General features: G+C 37.5%; 1 pseudogene; it reads left to right on the top strand.

Annotated features, from left to right (window-relative positions):
* The first annotated feature begins 524 nt into the window (after positions 1–524).
* LOC134486322 (stress-70 protein, mitochondrial-like) lies at positions 525–3,382 on the top strand (annotated as a pseudogene).

The following is an 18,642-nucleotide window of genomic DNA, read 5'->3' as shown; positions in this document are numbered from 1 at the left end:
GTGGAAAATTTACACAATGGAATACTACTCAGGTATTAAAAACAATGACTTCATGAAATTCTTAGGCAAGTGGAAGGAACTAAAAAATATCGTACTGTGTGAGGTAACCCAATCACAAAAGTACATACATGGCATGTACTCACTGATAAGTTGATATTAGCCCAAACGCTTCAAATATTCAAGATACAATTCACCAAACACATGAAGCTGAAGAAGTAACACCTAAATTTGACTGCTTCAGAGCTTCTTAGAAGGGGGAACAATAATATGCAAAGGAGCAAATAAAAGAAAAAATATAAAGGTACACACCTTTAAACCCAGGAAATAAGAGGCAGGTGGGATTCTGTGAGTTTAAGGTCAAGAATTATCAATATATCCAGTTCCAGGACAACCTGAGCTACATAAAGAAACCTCGTCTCAAATACAGATAGAAATAAAATCTCTTTAAATTAAAAAATAGAACTTTACATTCAACTCACTAGGAATACATAAATATTTCCTTTCAGTATATATATGTTAACTGAATGCCTACTCCACACGTAGGCAAATATCATTCCACATCTATTCCCTGCTACTATTTTTTAAAATATTAACTGTCTTCCAAAATATGTGATGACTAGCTTGCTTGCTTTTCTTCTTGAATATGAATAATGTCTTCATTAATTTTCCTATTTAATTCCAATTCCTTAAAATTGAATAATTTTTAAATTATACTGTAAAATTCAGTAAATTCAACATTCAATTCAGTAGCGATATTTATGTTGAGAAATTCCCTCCAGTGAATAAAAAAGGTAGATTGGTACAAACATAAATGTTATATTTTCCATCAAAACTTATCAAAAAATAAAGAAGACACTTCATATTCACCAAAGAAAAAATCCACCAGGATGAATTTTCAATCCTGATTATATATGATCAACATGCAAGGCCCCTACATTGATAAAGGAAACATTACTAAAACTCAAATAATACACTGCACCTCACACAATAGTAGTAGGTAATTTCAATACCCCAATCTTAGCAATGGACAGATCATGGAAATAGAAATTAAATACAGACACAGAGAAACTAACAGAAGTTATGAACCAAATGGCTTTAACAGATATCTATGGAATATTTCATCCTAAAACAAAAGAATATACCTTTTTCTCAGCACCTCATGGTATCTTCTCCAAAACTGATGATATAATTGATCACAAAAAAGGCCTCAACAAATACAAGAATGCTGAAATAAACCCATGCATCCTATCAGATCACCATGGGCAACGGCTTGCCTTCAATAACAAAAAAAATGACACAAAGCCCACATTCACATGAAAGCTGAACAACACTCAATTCAATGATAACTTGGTCAAGGTAGAAATGAAGAAAGAAATTAAAAACTTTTTAGAGTTTAATGATAATGAAGTCACAACATACCCAAAATTATGAGATACAAAGAAAGCAGTACTAAAGAGGAAAACACACAGCTGTGAGTGCCTCCAAAATGAAACTGGAGAGAGCATACAATAGCTGCTTGACTCACAGTGACAGGCCACTAAGGATGCTGGCCAGATATCTGGGCTAAACATGCTCCGAGTGATCAACGAGCCTACAGCTGCTGCTCTGGCTCACGGTCTGGACAAATCCGAAGATAAAGTCATTGCTGTGTATGATTTCGATGGAGGAACCTTTGATATTTCTATCCTAGAAATTCACAAAGGAGTGTGTGAGGTGAAATCCACCAATGGGGACACTTTCTTAGGAGGTGAAGACTTTAACCAAGGTTTATTATGGCACATTGTCAAGGAGTTCAAGAGGGAGACAGGGGTTGATTTGATCAAAGACAGCATGGCACTTCAGAGAGTTCGGGAAGCTGCTGAGAAGGCTAAATGTGAGCTCTCCTCATCTGTACAGACTGACATCAACTTGCCATACCTTACAATGGATGCAATGGATGCTTCTGGACCAAAGCATTTGAATATGAAGTTGACTCGAGCTCAGTTTGAAGGCATTGTCACAGATCTAATCAAGAGAATTATTGCTCCGTGTCAGAAAGCTATGCAGGATGCAGAAGTCAGCAAGAGTGACATAGGAGAAGTGATTCTGGATGGTGGCATGACGAGGATGCCCCAGGTTCAGCAGACTGTGCAAGATCTTTGTGGCAGAGCCCTGAGTAAAGCTGTTAATCCTGATGAGGCTGTAGCCATTGGAACTGCCATTCAAGGGGGTGTGTTGGCTGGTGATGTTACAGATGTGCTACTCTTGGATGTCACTCCCCTCTCTCTAGGTATTGAGACACTGGGAGGTGTTTTTACCAAGCTTATTAATAGGAACACCACTTTTCCAACCAAAAAGAGCCAGGTGTTTTCTACTGCTGCTGATGGACAAACTCAAGTAGAGATTAAAGTGTGTCAGGGGAAAGAGAGATGGCCGGAGACAACAAACTTTTAGGCCAGTTCACTTTGATTGGAATTCCCCCAGCCCCTCGTGGAGTGCCTCAGATTGAAGTTCCATTTGACATTGATGCAAATGGGATTGTGCACATTTCTGCCAAAGATAAAGGGACAGGACGAGAGCAACAGATTGTAATCCAGTCTTCTGATGGATTAAGCAAAGATGATATTGAAAATATGGTTTAAAATGCAGAGAAGTATGCTGAAGAAGACCAGAGAAAGAAGGAACGTGTTGAAGCAGTTAATATGGCTGAAGGAATTATTCATGACACAGAAACGAAGCCTGCTGACGAGTGCAACAAGCTAAAGGAAGAGACTTCCAAAATGAGAGAACTCCTTGCTCGAAAGGACAGTGAAACAGGAGAAAACATTAGGCAGGCGGCATCTTCCCTTCAGAAGGCATCATTGAAACTCTTAGAAATGGCATATTAAAAGATGGCATCTGAACGGGAAGGTTCTGGAAGTTCTAGCACTGGGGAACAGAAGGAAGATCAGAAGGAAGAAAAACAGTAAGAGTGGCAGTGCATTGTGGAGCCAGGACAACATACTATGAAGCTTGGGAGTAAAGGAACTTCCTGAGCAGAAAAGGGGCAAACTTCAGTCTTTTTAATGTATCTTTGCAGTATTCTATATATAATTTCCCTAATATATAAATCCAGTGACAATAGCTATAACTCATTTAATGGTAATAAAGTCAGCAATAGCAGTTCACTGTTATGTAACTAGCCTGCTGTTTTCAGCTGCACGTAAAGGGGTGGGATGGGGCTGCGTACCAATCATTATTAGGTAAATCTGGTTTGTGCTGAAGTAGCTACATTTTCAAGATGGAAGCCCATTTCACATGCAGTAGAGGTAAGCTATCATGGACCTTGAATTGAGATCATATGCAGATGCTTGTTGACCAAGAGCACTGCTATAAGTGACCTGTGTGTACATTTGCTCCTTCAACTGATGCCATGCAAGACTAAACACTCTGTGCCATGTTCTATAGGTGCAGAAGATAGGTCAATGGATAACAGCTGTGTTAGCCATAACTTAAAGTGTTCTATCGAGAATTATACAAGCCTCTCATGGGCCTAAGGCATACTTCTCCAGCTACCCTCTTGGGTGGCCAATGTCTGACATCTATATTCTTGATGATTGTTCCTTTTTCATCCATTCTGGATCATTTTTTTAAATAAAATTCTGAAAGCCTCTTGATCTCCTTTGAGAATGGTAGTAGCTCAAGGACTATGACTGTACCATCAGGTTTGTAAATAGAGGTAAAACCTCAACATTGGCTAAAAGGTTGAACAAATTAAACATGGGGAGGAACTAATAACATGTTGGCATGTATGCTGGATGTGGAAGCCCACTCAGGAAGCAGTGTGAAGCCAGGCGGGGCTACACAATGAGACACCCTGTCTAAATAAAATACTGGCATAAACATAAAAAAATAATCTCTAAAACAAAAGAAGCAAATACACCTAAGAGGAATAGACTGCAGGAAATTATCAAACTCAGGGCTGAAATCAACCAAGCAGAAAGAAAAAAAACTATACAAAGAATTAACAAAACCAGGAGCTGTTTCTTTGAGAAAATGAACAAGATAGATAAACCCTTAGCTAGATTAGCCAAAGAGCATGAGACAGTCTCCAAATTAACACAATCAGAAATGAAAAGAGAGACATAAAACAGAATCTGAGGACCATCCAAAAATGATCAGATCCTACTACAAAAGCCTATATTCACAAAACTAGAAAATATAGATGAAATGGACAATTTCCTAGTGATAAACCAGGTATCAAAGTTAAATCAGGATCAGAAAAATATTCTAAACAGTTCCATGACTCCTAAAGAAATACAAGTCCTTATTTTTTAAATCTTTTTCTTAGATATATTTCTTTACTGACATTTCAAATGTTATTCCCCTTCCTTGTTTCCTGTCCATAAGCTCCCATCCCCTCCCTTCCCCCTCCCCCATATGGGTATTCCCTTACTGCCCTCCCCATATTACTCTGCACTGGGGTCCAACCATAGCAGGACCAAGGGCTTCCCCTTCTACTGTTGTCCCAGTAAGTCTATTCTGTGCTACCTATGCAGTTGGAACCCTGGGTAAGTCCATGTATAGTCTTTCAGTAGTGGTTTAGTTCCTGGAAGCTCTGGTTGGTTGGCATTTTTGTTTTTATGGGGTTGCAAGCTCCTTCAATTCTTTCAATACTTCCTCTAATCCCCCCAAGGGGGTCCTTTTCTCAGTACACTGGTCTGCTGCTAGCATTGACCTCTGTATTAGACATGCTTTGGATGTGACTCTCAAGAGAGATCTATATATGGTTCCTTCCAGCATGCAATTTTTAGCTTCATCAATCTTATCTAGTTTTGGTGGCTGTGTGTGTGTGTGTGTGTGTGTGTGTGTGTGTGTGTGTGTGTGTGTGTGTGTGTGTGTTTGTGTATGTGTGTGCGTGTGTGTGTATATATGGGGTCACATGTGGGTCAGGCTCTGAATGGCCATTCCTGAGTCACTGCTCTAATCTTAGCTTCCATATGCACTCCTATTAATATTTTTCCCCTTTTAAGGAGTGGGAGCATGGGCATTTGGTCATCCTTCTTCTTGAGCTACCTGTGGTCTGTGGTCTGTGAATTGCATCCTGGATAATTCGAGCTTTTTAGCTAATATCCACTTATCAATGAGTGCATATCAAGTGTGTTTTTCTGTGATTGAGCCTTCTCACTCAGGATGATATTTTCTAGTTCACTTCATTTGCCTATGCCTTTCATGAAGTTATTGTTTTTGATAGGTGAGTAGTACTCCACTGTGTAGATGTATGACAGTTTTTGAATCCATTCCTCTGTTGAAGGGCATCTGGGTTCTTTCCAGTGTCTGGCTATTACAAATAAGACTGCTATGAACATAGTGGAGTATGTGTATTTATTGAATGTTGGAGTATCTTTTGGGTACATGCCCAGGAGAGGTACAGCTGGGTCCTCAGGTAATGTAATGTCCAATTTTCTGAGGAACCTCCAGACTGATTTCCAGACTGGTTGTTCCAGTTTGCAATCCCACCAACAATGGAGGAGTGTCCCTCTTTCTCCACATCCTCACAGGATCTTCTGTCACCTGAGTTTATTATCTTAGCCATTCTGACAAGTGTGAGGTGGAATCTCAGGGTTGTTTTGATTTGCATTTCCCTGATGAATAAGGATGTTGAACATTTCTTTAGGTCCTTTTCAGCCATTTGAAAATCCTCAGCTGAGAATGTTTTGTTTAGCTCTGTACCTCATTTTTAATAAGGTTATTTGGCTCTCTGTAGTCTAACTTCTTGATTTCTTTGTATATTTTGAATATTAGCCCTCTATCAGAAGTAGGATTGGTAAAGATCTTTTCCCAATCTGCTGGTTGCTGCTTTGTCCTAATGACAGTCTTTTGCCTTAAAAAGCTTTGCAGTTTTATGAGGTCACACATTTCGATTCTTGATCTTAGAGCACAAGCCATTGGTGTTTTGTTCAGGAAAATTTCCCCAGTGCCCATGTGTTCTAAATTCTGCCCCACTTTTTCTTCTATTAGTTTGAGCGTATCTGGTTTGATGTGGAGGTGTTTTATCCACTTGGACTTAAGTTTTCTTCTACATGCTGACCTCCATTTGAAACAGCACCATTTGTTAAAAATGCTTTCTTTCTTCTTTAGGATGGTTTTAGCTCTTTTGTCGAAGATCAAATGACCATAGGTGTATGAGTTCATTTCTGGGTCTTCAATTCTGTTCCACTGATCTATCTACCTGTCTCTGTAACAATACCATACAGTTTTTATGGCTATTGCTCTGTAATACTGCTTGAAGTCAGGGATGGTGATTCCCCCAGACGTTCTTTTATTGTTCAGTATAGTTTTCACTATCCTGGGTTTTTGTTATTCCAAATGAATTTGTAAATTGCTTTTTCTATCTCTATAAAGAGTTGAGTAGGAATTTTGATGGGGATTGCATTGATTCTGTAGATTGCTTTTGGAAAAATTGCCATCTTTACTATATTAATCCTGCCAATCCATGAACATGGAAGATATTTTCAACTTCTGAGATCTCCCTCAATTTCTTTCTTCAGAGACTTGAAGTTCTTGTCATACAGATCTTTCATTTGCTTGGTCAAAGTCACACCAAGATATTTTATATTATTTGGGACTATTGTTAAGGGTCTCATTTCCATAATTTCTTTCTCAACCTGTTTATCCTTTGAGTAAAGAAAAGCTCCAGATTTGTTTGAGTTAAGTTATACCCCGACACTTTGCTGAAGTTGTTTATCAGGTTAAGCAATTCTCTGGTGAAACTTTTGGGGTCACTTAAGTACACTATCATATCATCTGCAAATAGTGATATTTTGATTTCTTCCCTTCCAATTTGAATCCCTTTGACTTCCTTTTGTTGTCTGATTGCTCTGGCTAGAACTTCGAGTACTATATGTAATAAGTAGGGAGAGAGTGGCCAGCCCTGGCTAGTCCCTGATTTTACTGGGATTGCTTCAAGCTTCTCTCCATTCAGTTTGATGTTAGCTACTGGTTTGCTGTGTAATGCTTTTACTATGTTTAGATATGGGCCTTGAATTCCTGATCTTTCCAGACTTTTATCATGAACAAAAGTGTTGAATTTTGTCAAATTCTTTCTCAGCTTCTAATAAAATGATCATGTGGTTCTTATCTTTGAGTTTGTTTATATAATGGGTTGCATTGACAGATTTTCATATATTACCATCCCTGCATCCCTGGGATTAAGCCTACTTGATCATGTTCAATGATCATTTTGATGGGTTCTTGGAATCAGTTTGCAAGAATTTTATTGAGTATAAATATTCAATACTTCATAAGGGAAAATGGTCTGAAGTTTTCTTTCTCTGCTGGGTCTTTGTGTGGTTTCAGTATAATAGTAATTGTGGCTTCCTAGAAGGAATTTGGTAGTGCTCAGTCTGTTTCTATTTTGTGGAATAGTTTGGACAGTACTGGTATGAGGTCGAAGAAGTCTTTAATTTCTTTCTTTATTCCTTTGTTGACCAAGTTGTCATTGAGTAGAACATTGTTCAACTTCCATGTATATGTGGGCTTTCTGTCATTATTGTTGTTACTGAAGTCCAGTCTTAGTGTGTGGTGATCTGATAGGATGTTATGGATTATTTCTATATTCCTGTATCTGTTGAGGTCTGTTTTATGACTGATTATATCGTCAATTTTGGAAAAAGGTTCCATGAGGTGCAGAGAAGAAGGTATATTCTTTTGATTGATGATGGAATGTTCTATAAACATCTGTTAAATTCATTTGGTTCATAACTTCTGTTAGTTTCTCTATGTCTCTGTTTAATTTCTGTTTTCATGATCTGTCCATTGATGCGAGTGTGGTGTTGAAATCTCCTACTATTATTGTGTGAGGTACAATGTGTGCTCTGAGCTTTAGTAAGGTTTCTCTTATGAATGTAGGTACCCTTGCATTTGGAGTATAGATATTTAGGATTGAGAGTTCAGCTTAGTGGATTTTTCCTTTGCTGTATATGAAGTTTCCTTCTTTATCTTTCTTAATGACTTTCGGTTGAAAGTCAAAGTCTTCCAACCAAAGAAGGCCCAGTGCCAGACCATTTTAGTGCTGAAACCTTTCAGAACTTCATAGAAGACCTAATTCCAGAACTCTCCAAACTATTCCACAAAATTGAAACAGAAGGAACACTACCCAATTCATTCTCTGAAGCCACTATTATGCTATACCCAAAACCCAGAAAGACCCAAAAATGAAAGAGAACTTCAGACTATGTTCTCCTTTGAATATCGATGCAAAAATTCTCAGTAAAATTCTTGAAAACCAAATTCAAGCACACATCAAAATAAACAGTCATAATGATCAAATAGGCTTCATCCCAGGAATGCAAGGATGGTTCGTTATATGGAAATTTATCAATGTAATCCACTACATAAATGAACTCCAAGAAAAAGTAACCACATGATTATCTCATTAAATGCAGAGGAAGCATTTGGCAAAATCAAACAACCCTTCATGTTAAAAGTCTTAGAAAAACCAGAAAATGTAGGCCTGTTCCTTAACATAGCAAAAGCAATTTAGAGAAAACCAGTAGCCAACATCAAACTAAATGGAGAAAAATATGAAGCATTCCCACTAAAACCAGGGACTATATAAGGCTGTACACTCTCTCCCTACTTCTTCAATATGATATTCAAAGTTCTAACCAGAGGAAGCAGACTACAGAAGGAGGTCAAAGAGCTACAAATTGAAAAGGAAGAATAAAAATATCACTATTTGTAGATAATATGATAGTATAAATAAATGATCTAAAAAAGTTCAACCAGAGAACTACTATTCCTACTAAACAACTTCAGCAAAGTGGTTGGATATAAAATTTACTCAAACAAATCAGTAGTTTTCTTCTACTCAAATAATAAACAGGCTGACAAAGAAATTAGTGAAACAACACCCTATGCAACAATCAAAAATAATTTAAAATACATGGGTATGACTCTAAACTAACAGGTGAAAAATATGTATGGCAAGAAGTTCAAATCTCTAAAGAAAGAAATTGAACTCAGAATTGGAAAGATTTCCAATGCTTCTGGAATGGCAGGATTAATATTGTAAAAGTAACCATCTTGCCAAAAGCAATCTACAGATTCAATGCAGTGCCCATCAAAATTCTACCACAATTTTTCATAGAGTTAGAAAGAGCAATTTGCAAATTCATTTGTAATAACAAAAAGCCCAGGATAGTGAAAAATATTCTCAACAATAAAAGAACTTCTGGGTAAATCACCACCCCTGATCGCAAACTGTATTACAGAAAAATATTAATAAAATCTGTATTGTATTTGTAGAGACAGGCAGTTAGATCAATGGAATAGAATTGAAGACTCAGAAATGAACTCAAATACATATAGTCACTTGATCTTTGAAAAATGAGTAAAGCCATGCAGTGGAAAAAAGATAGTATTTTCAGCAGATGGCGCTGGGTCAACTAGAATTCAGCATGTAGAAGAATGCAAATCAATACTTTCTTATCACTCTGTGCAAAGCTCACGTCTAAGTGGATCAAGGCCCTCCACAGAAAAACAGATACAGTCAAAATGATAGAAGAAAAAGTGAAGAAGAGTCTCAAACAAATGGGCACTGGGAAAATATCCTGAAAAGAACACCAATGGCTTATGCTCTAAGATCAATAATCAAGAAATGAGACCTCTTAAAATTGCAAAACTTCTGTAATGCAAAGGATATTGTCTTTAGGATAAAACAGCAACCAACATATTGGGAAAAGTTCTTTACCAATCCTACATCCAATAGAGGGATAGTATACAATGTATACCAAGAACTCATGATGTTAAACTCCAGTGAATCAAATAACACTATTAAAAATGGGGTACACAAAAAGTTCCACCAGAGAACTACTAAACCTGATAAACAACTTCAGAAAAGTAGCTGGGTATAAAATTAACTCAAATAAATCAGTAGCCTTCCTCTACACAAAAGAGAAACAAGCCAAGAAAGAAATTAGGGAAACAACACCCATCATAATAGTCCCAAATAATATAAAATACCTCCGTGTGATTTTAACAAAGCAAGTAAAAGATCTGTACAATAAGAACTTCAAGCCTCTGAAGAAAGAAATTGAAGAAGACCTCAGAAGATGGAAAGATCTCCCATGCTTATGGATTGGCAGGATTAGTATAGTAAAAATGGCCATTCTACCAAAAGCGATCTACAGATTCAATGCTGTCCCGCACTATCGTCTCGCCAGCAAGAACGCACGCGGACACCAGGATCCTTCTGCAGCAAAGCGTTTATTGCATCTTGAAGAGGAGAGACACCGTGGCCCCAGAGAGTATTAGCTTTATATCCCCCAAAGCAATGTGTTCCTTCCTGTTTGGCCGCATAGCCGTGATCTCATTGACACACCCCGGGGTGGGCAAAGACTTGGCGCGAACACACCCTTGCGCATGTGCACTGCATCCTTTGGGGTGGACAACAGCTGTGCCCTGTACTAACAGACAACAGCTGCTACGGGTGGCTACCAACATCTCCCCCTCTCAAATAATATAAAGAACAAGTTCGATCAATCATTGGGCTCTTGTAGGACCCTCAGGGTTCGAGACCTTGAATGGATGTGACAAGGGCAAGGTACCTTCCTGCTTGCAATGGGACTAACACTGCAGGGTGCAAAGGCTACCTTTAGGTGTAGGACACCCAATCCTGGTACAATGTCTCAAAGGACTCAGGGTGCATGGGCTGTCTGAACACAATCCCATTGTCAATCCTCAAGCATATTTAACCAAACTGAGGGAGATGAGCCCACATCAAGTGCTGCAAGGGCCTGCGCAATGACCACTTTGTCACGTTGCTGTTGGACACGTAGCTTACACACAAGCCATAGCATAAACACTATCCCTCTGCACAAAAGCATGCCAACCCCAATTATTCCCGCCCACTCCTTGAAGTGGGTCGTGGCAGATGTGATCCAGGAAGATAGTCCCTCTGCGAAAGAAGCATCAACTCTTGTGGAATTCACGGTTACAATGGCCACACGCAGCTGCTCCATCAAATTGTCAAATTCACTAGTCCAATTTCTTTGGCTGTCGAGACGGCGTAGGCCCCTCCTGTCTGGCCGGCCACCAGCCAGAAATCCAGGTGGCATTCAGCTTTTACAGGGCCCAGATTAATCCCGTGGCAAATTAAACCACGCTGCAGTCTGATTCTTATCTAACGGCAAAAGGGGCAAAAAACTTTGGAAAGCAAAACTCAACCTCCAACAAATAATCTAGTCTCCAAAATCCAGTCTCCAAGACACCGAGTCTATACAAGGTTCGACTGTCAATTCTTACATATGAATGCATGATGGTGTGGTCTCCAATACCTCAACAAAGAGACATTGCCCTTAAAATCTTTTAGAAGCTTGGTTTCTAAGATAAGAGTTCCATAAAAATATTGCCCCAGTTTAGACCTGTTTCCCTAGATTGGCTCATGCCACATGTTGTCTAGAATAACTCCATACAAATTAACAGTTTTATGTCAAATTTGTTACCAATGTTACACTTTTTTTCTCAAATTTCTGTTACCAATGTTACATTTTTTAGCCATATCCAATAACATAAACCCAATAGTCCATAACCAAGGCATTTAGAGAATAATTATACATTTAGAACCAATCAGAAACAAAATTGAAGTGGCTACACATATCTTCAATATTTAGACCAAACACCATTATGACTTTTCTAGCTGTGATTTTAAAAGAAGCACCTTGTCACCTGCTAAGTCTAATAATCAACTCATGCAGACGCTCATCCCCGGCCAGCTTCTCCAGCTGACCCAGGCTCCTACTACAGGTGCAAGGCTCCAAGGGCTGATTGAACTGCTTTTTATTCATTTGTTCCTTTTTTGAAACGAGTTAAAATCAAATCAAGGTGTGAACGACCAGCAGATAAAGGTTTTTTTTTTGTTTGTTTGTTTGTTTTTTTAATTCACAGCTGAGGAATGCCGAATGGCTGAGAAACACTTAAAGAAATGTTCAACATCTTTAGTCATAAGGGAAATCCAAATAAAACAACCCTGAGATTTCACCTCCCACTAGTGAGAATGGCTAAGGTCAAAAACTCCGGTGACAGAAAATGCTGACAAGGATGTGGAGAAAGAGGAACACTCCTCCATTTTGGTGGGACTGCAGACTGCTACAACCATTCAGGAAATCAGTCTGGAGGTTCCTCAGAAAATTGGACATTGAGCTACCTGAGGACCCAGCTATACCTCTCTTGGGCATATGCCCAAAAGATGCCCCAACATATAACAAAGACAAATGCTCCACTATGTTCATAGCAGCCTTATTTATAATAGCCAGAAGCTGGAAAGAACCCAGATGCCCTTCAACAGAGGAATGAATACAGAAAATATGGTACATCTACACAATGGAATATTACTCAGCTATCAAAAACAATGACTTTATGAAATTCATAGGCAAATGGTTGGAACTGGAAAATATCATCCTGAGTGAGGTAACCCAATCACAGAAAAACACACACGGTATGCACTCATTGATAAGTGGATATAAGACCAAATGCTTGAATTGCCCTCGATACACAGAACATATGAAACTCAAGACGGATGATCAAAATGCAAATGGTTCACTCCTTAAAAGGGGAACAAGAATACCCTTGGCAGGGAATAGGGAGGCAAAGATTAAAACAGAGGCAGAAGGAACACCCATTCAGAGCCTGCCCCACATGTGGTCCATACATATACAGCCACCCAATTAGACAAGATGGGTGAAGCAAAGAAGTGCAGGCTGACAGGAACCGGATATAGATCTCTCCTGAGAGACACAGCCAGAATACAGCAAATACATAGGCAATTGCAGGCAGCAAACCACTGAACTGAGAACGGGACCCCCATTGAAGGAATCAGAGAAAGGACTGGAAGAGCTTGAAGGGGCTGGAGACTCCATATGAACAACAAAGCCAACCAACCAGAGCTTCCAGGGACTAAGCCACTACCCAAAGGCTATACATGGACTGACCCTTGGCTCCAACCTCATAGGTAGCAATGAATAAACTAGTAAGAGCACCAGTGGAAGGGGAAGCCCTTGGTCCTGCTAAGATTGAACCCCCAGTGAACATGATTGTTGGGGGGAGGGTGGTAATGGGGGGAGGATGGGGAGGGAAACACCCGTATAGAAGGGGAGCGGGAGGGGTTAGGGGGATGTTGGCCCAGAAACCGGGAAAGGGAATAAAAGTCGAAATGTAAATAAGAAATACTCAAGTTAATAAAGAAAAAAAGCAAAATAATGGGGTACAGATCCAAAAATAATTTCAGTCAAGCAATATCGAATGGCTGAGAAGCACCTAAACAGATGTTCAATATCCTTAGTCATCAGGGAAATGCAAATCAAAACAAAACTGAGATATCATCTCATACCAGTCAGAATGGTTAATATAAAAAATTCAGGTAACAACAGATGCTGGTGAGGATATGATGACACCTTGTTGGTGGGATTGCAATCTGGAACAACCACTCTGGAAATCAATCTGTACATTCTCAGAAATTTGGACATAGTACTATTTGAGGGCATAGCTATACCACTCTTGGGCATATACACAAAAGATAACTCTAACGTATACCAAGGACAAATTCTCCACCTTATTCAGTCTCATTTATAATAGACAGAAGTTGGAAAGAACCCATATGGATTTCAAGAGAGGAGTGGATACAGAAAAAGTGGTACAAGTACACAATGAAGTACTACTCACCTCTTAAAACCAATTACTTCCTGAAATTCATAGTGAAATGGATGGAACTAGAAAGTATTATCCTGAGTAAGGTAACACAATCCCCAAAAAATACCCATACATACTCACTGATAAATATATATTAGCCCAAAAGCTCGTTTTTCCCATGATCCTATCCACAGATTACATGAAGTTCAAGAAGAATGACCATCTTAGAAGGGTAACAAAAATACTCATAGGAGGAGACATGAAGACAAAGATTGGAGTAGAAATCTAAGGAATGGCCATTCAGAGTCTTCCTCCCCTGGAGATCTAGCCCATATACATACAGTCACCAAAGCCAGACAATATTGCTGATGCCAAGAAGTACGTACTGATAGGAGCTTGATATAGCTATCTCCTGAGAGGTTCTACCAGAGCATGACAAATATAGAGGTGAATGCTAGCAGCCAACTATTGAACTGAGAATTTGGTCCCCATTAGAGGAGAAAGTATTGAAGGAGCTGAAGGTGCTTACAACCCCATAAGAACAATAATAACAAACAACCAGAGCTCCCAGGGACTAAACCAACACCCAAAGAGTACACATGGACAGAGCTATGGCTCCAGCTGCATATGTAGCAGAAGATGGCCTTGCTGGGCACCAAAGGGAGGAGAAGCTCTTGGTCCTGCCAAGGCTCAAACTCCCAGTGTAGGAGAATGTCAGTGTAGGGAGGTAGAAAGGTGCGTGGTTGGGTGGGAAAAAAGGGGATATCATTTGAAATGTAAATAAAAATTATCTAATTAGAAAAAGAAAAAGAACTATAAAATTTATTTTCTTAAAAGCTATTTGGAGGCACTACTGTGCCATAAAATTAACTGAAGCTACATATTGTGGGATTAGATTTGCTATGACAATTTTTTTTTCTGTTTGCTAATGACAAAAATATCTAATAATTTAAAAAATATTGATGTATTATTTTTACTGTATTAACTTGCAAACAAAATATTTTGTACCATTTTCCTCAATTTCTCATAGTTTTGATAAGGTTTTAATTTTATAAAGGAATAAATTTAATCAAATTTAATCAAAAAAGAGAAATGGTAATATTTTGATTGAATATTTTTCTTGAATGATCTGTGCCTGTTGCAAACTGAAATATCCATAATCATTGGTGATTACCTGTGACATAAGAAAACTAATTAAGTTATAGCTAAAAATTATACTGGTTTATTAATTTTTGGAGTTGTAGGTTCTCCAAGATCTATAACTTAATTCTATCTTCAATGCTGTCTAGGTGTTTAGACCAGACATCGGTACTTTATTGCTGTTTCAATCTTATATACAATTTGAAAACTTTTCGTTACTGCGATGATTTGTGTGCCACTAATGCACCATTAGGTGTGTTGCTTTTGTTGATGTTGTCGCTGCTGCTCCTTTGTTTTTCCATTCTGTTTCTTGCTGTGGCTCAAAGATATCATAGATGTTGGTTGCTGCCCTTCTCTCTTTCTTCTCTTTTCTTTCTTTTCTTTTCTTCCTTTCTTTCTTTACTTTCTTTTCTTTTCTTTTTTTCTTCCTTCCCTTCTTTCTTTCTTTCTTTCTTTCTTCTTTTTGTTGCTGCCTTTCATTAAAGGTTGTAAAGCACCTTCTCATACCAAGAAACCTAGTTCCTAGAGAGGAGACATTTTGTTAGTTTTGTCTCAGGCTCCTCTGGGACCTGTGTCTTCAGTCCATGGTGTCTTCAACAATAGGAACTTTGGGGGGTGGATAGGGAGGGAAACACCCTTATAGAAAGGAGGCAGGAGTTTTTAGGGGGTTGGTGGACAGGAAACTGAGAAAGGAAATAACATTTGAAATGTAAATAAGAAATACCCTATTAAAAAAAGAATCATTATTGAAAAAAATGCCATAATGTTTCTACATGAAACAAACAAACAAACAAACAAACAACAACAACAAAAAAACAAACAAACAAAAAACCAAGTAAAACCAATAGGAACTTTGACTTCTTAAGGAAACTAGTGAAAATATTAAGACCCTTTATTATTGTCTCTCAGACAACCCTGATTAACAAGTATAATGTATTACTTCTTGCACCTGATGTAGTTTTTGCTAAATGGTCATTGAGGTTTGGAAGAAACATTTTCAGCCAGATCAGAATATATCATATTAAGTAAATGTTTGTTTATATATAAGTTTATATGTATTGTAAGTATTTTTAGGTAAATATTTAAATGTATTTTTCCTTTTTTCGGGGGGAGTAGATCTGAGTATATTGCCCAGCCAAAATCTTTTTGTTTCTCCATCTTCATTAACTTGGGTATTTCTTATTTACATTTCAGTAATGTAATTTCAGTTGGTCAGTTTCCAGGCCAACATCCCCCAACCCTTCCCTTTCCCCTTCTATATAGGTGTTCCCCTCCCCATCCTCTCCCTATTACCGCCCTCCCCACAAAAATCACATTCACTGGGGGTTCAATCTTGGACCAAGGGCTTCCCCTTCCACTGGTGCTCTTACTAGGCTATTCATTGCTACCTAGGCCGTTGGAGCCCAAGGTCAGTCCATGTATATTCTTTGGGTAGTGGCTTAGTCCCTGGAAGCTCTGGTTGGTTGGCATTTTCTTATAATATTATCAGACATCCTTCCTCCTATCATTCTACCCTTTTTTTATCTTCCTAACCTTCCATATTAATTTTATACTCTTTTGCAATTGAAGCTTGTTTCTCCCAACAGATCACTTGTACACTGTCATTTCCTTCTCCTTTGCTCCCTATTCCTCCAGAATCTCAATGTTCCCATTTTTCCCCCAGGTTCTTCAGTTAATCATGGATATATAGTAACATCTTATGATCTGAAATTAGGAGGCTCAGATGAGAAAGAACATGAGCATGAGGCATATATCTTTCTAGATATAAATTAATAATGTACCTGATTCTACATGATTTTTGATAGTTCCATTCATTTTCTTGGAAGCTTTGTGATTTTATTTTCTTAGAATTGAATAACATCGCTAGTGAACATGTGTCAAATTTTCATTATCCATTCATCAGTTGAAGAACACACAGATTTTTCTTTTCTTTTCTTTGTTGGTTTTTAATTTCCTAGATACTTTCAATAGAGCAAGAATGAGCATGGCTGGTAGACTGTTGTATTGTATCATGTGCAGTCATTAGGCTACATGTCAAAGAGTGGAATGGCTTCCCATATCCACGATGGCATATTATTTTGTTCAGCTCATGTTAAGCAGACCTTTTGAAGGGACTTTATAAGTTTAGCTTGCAATACCTTAAGGACACAATTCTCATAACAAATCCCTGATTTCTTTGACCCTTCTAATATTTCTATCCTGTGTTTTTGAAATAATTCATGAACCTTAGCCTTGAATTGTTTTGTTAATTTATTAGTTTGGACTGGGCTCCTGAACAGTACAATTACATAGGTTGTAATTTCCTGTGGTGTTATCTTACCACTGCAAAGGGAAGTTCCTTGATGAGAGGTGAGAAATACATTTACCAGTGATAAGACCACAGATTTTATTGTTTTTAATCAACATATTTTAACTCTAGCAAAATCATTTAATTTAATACTTTTCTAACAATATTTATATTATACAACAATGATCTTAACAAAGTAAGCATTTTACATTTAAAAAATAAGTTTCCCTTCTATCCACACTACTTAAAAATGTCGTGAGTAGAATGTTGTATCAATATGATGTTATAAATTAAATGAATTAATGAGACTGAATAAATGTAGCTCATCAGAATAAACAGTTAATATGTTGTTTTTTATAAGGTTGTCAGGAATAAGCAAAATGATTGGTGAATTAGTCCTTTGACCCTAGTCCTTGAAAGCTTGCCAATAAACTTGGCTTGGAAACTGCCTCCTGAGAATGACCATGTTGCATGATGCTCATGACATTACGTGATAATTCCCACAGTCATAATCTAGAGAGAAAATCACAGACTTCGGTCCTTATATATATACTCACACATGGAATGCATTCAAATGATAAATTTCCTTTAAAATTGATTTTGACAAAGACCTGATTTTAAAAAAAATGATTACACAAAAGAATGTAAAAAGAAATACCAAGGAAAACCAAAAATCTAGGCCAGATGTGTTCAGATCTTTATGTAAACTTTCTATTTCAATTGTGGAAAAATTTGGGAGTTGAATGTTTTCAGACACATGATTTTGGAAATATTTTCCCCGTATTTTCTCTGGCAAATTTGGCATGGAGAGTAAGTATTTTTAAAATTGTAAAGGTTGAAGCAAATAAAATAAAGATTATATTTTAAAGTATATGTGTACACATATAATTTGCATGTACAAAAGTAACAGGATTGTGGCAAACTTAGAGTGGATGGAAGGAGATTATACTGGTGATCATTCATAACTTTATAAAATAATTTTAGTTAAGATTTGTTTGGAATTGTCAGAAGATAACCCAGTTTTAAATACTTGTTTGTCTTAATATAGTCTATTAACTTTCAAAAATATAGTAAGAGTTAATTGATATTGATAAGAGTTGGAAAATAATGAAGTTGTTTTCTATCTTTGTCAATTAACTGTGTGACATTTTATTTAAATTTATTGGACTAAGAATGTGACTAAGATCTTTTTATGTCTCACAATTTTAACATGATCATGGACTCAATGTGAATTTGTGTTGTGTTCAATGAATTCATACATTAACTGATTGTTTTCCATCTTCTAGTAAAAATATGGAAATAATATCAGCACATACATAACATTTCATGTAGTTTAAATTTTTAAAAAGAAATTATTTAGATTAGCACTAGTTTTCTTGGTTTTACAGCACATAATCACACTTATAATATTATAATCATATTATGCTTAACACTCCTATTTGGAAATCTAAATTTTCTAGTTTATATGGTCATTATTAAAGTACAGTTACAAACATGTCCACAAACATCTCTGTCACCATACAACAAATGCATTACCTTTGATTTCTCATCTTTTAGGATCGTTGACT

The sequence above is a fragment of the Rattus norvegicus genome, chromosome 3, assembly GCF_021556685.1.
Source record: "Rattus norvegicus strain SHRSP/BbbUtx chromosome 3, alternate assembly SHRSP_T2T, whole genome shotgun sequence".
Lineage (NCBI taxonomy): Eukaryota > Metazoa > Chordata > Mammalia > Rodentia > Muridae > Rattus > Rattus norvegicus.
The sequence above is the reverse complement of the archived record's forward strand: the minus strand, read 5'-3'. Positions and strand labels throughout refer to the sequence as shown.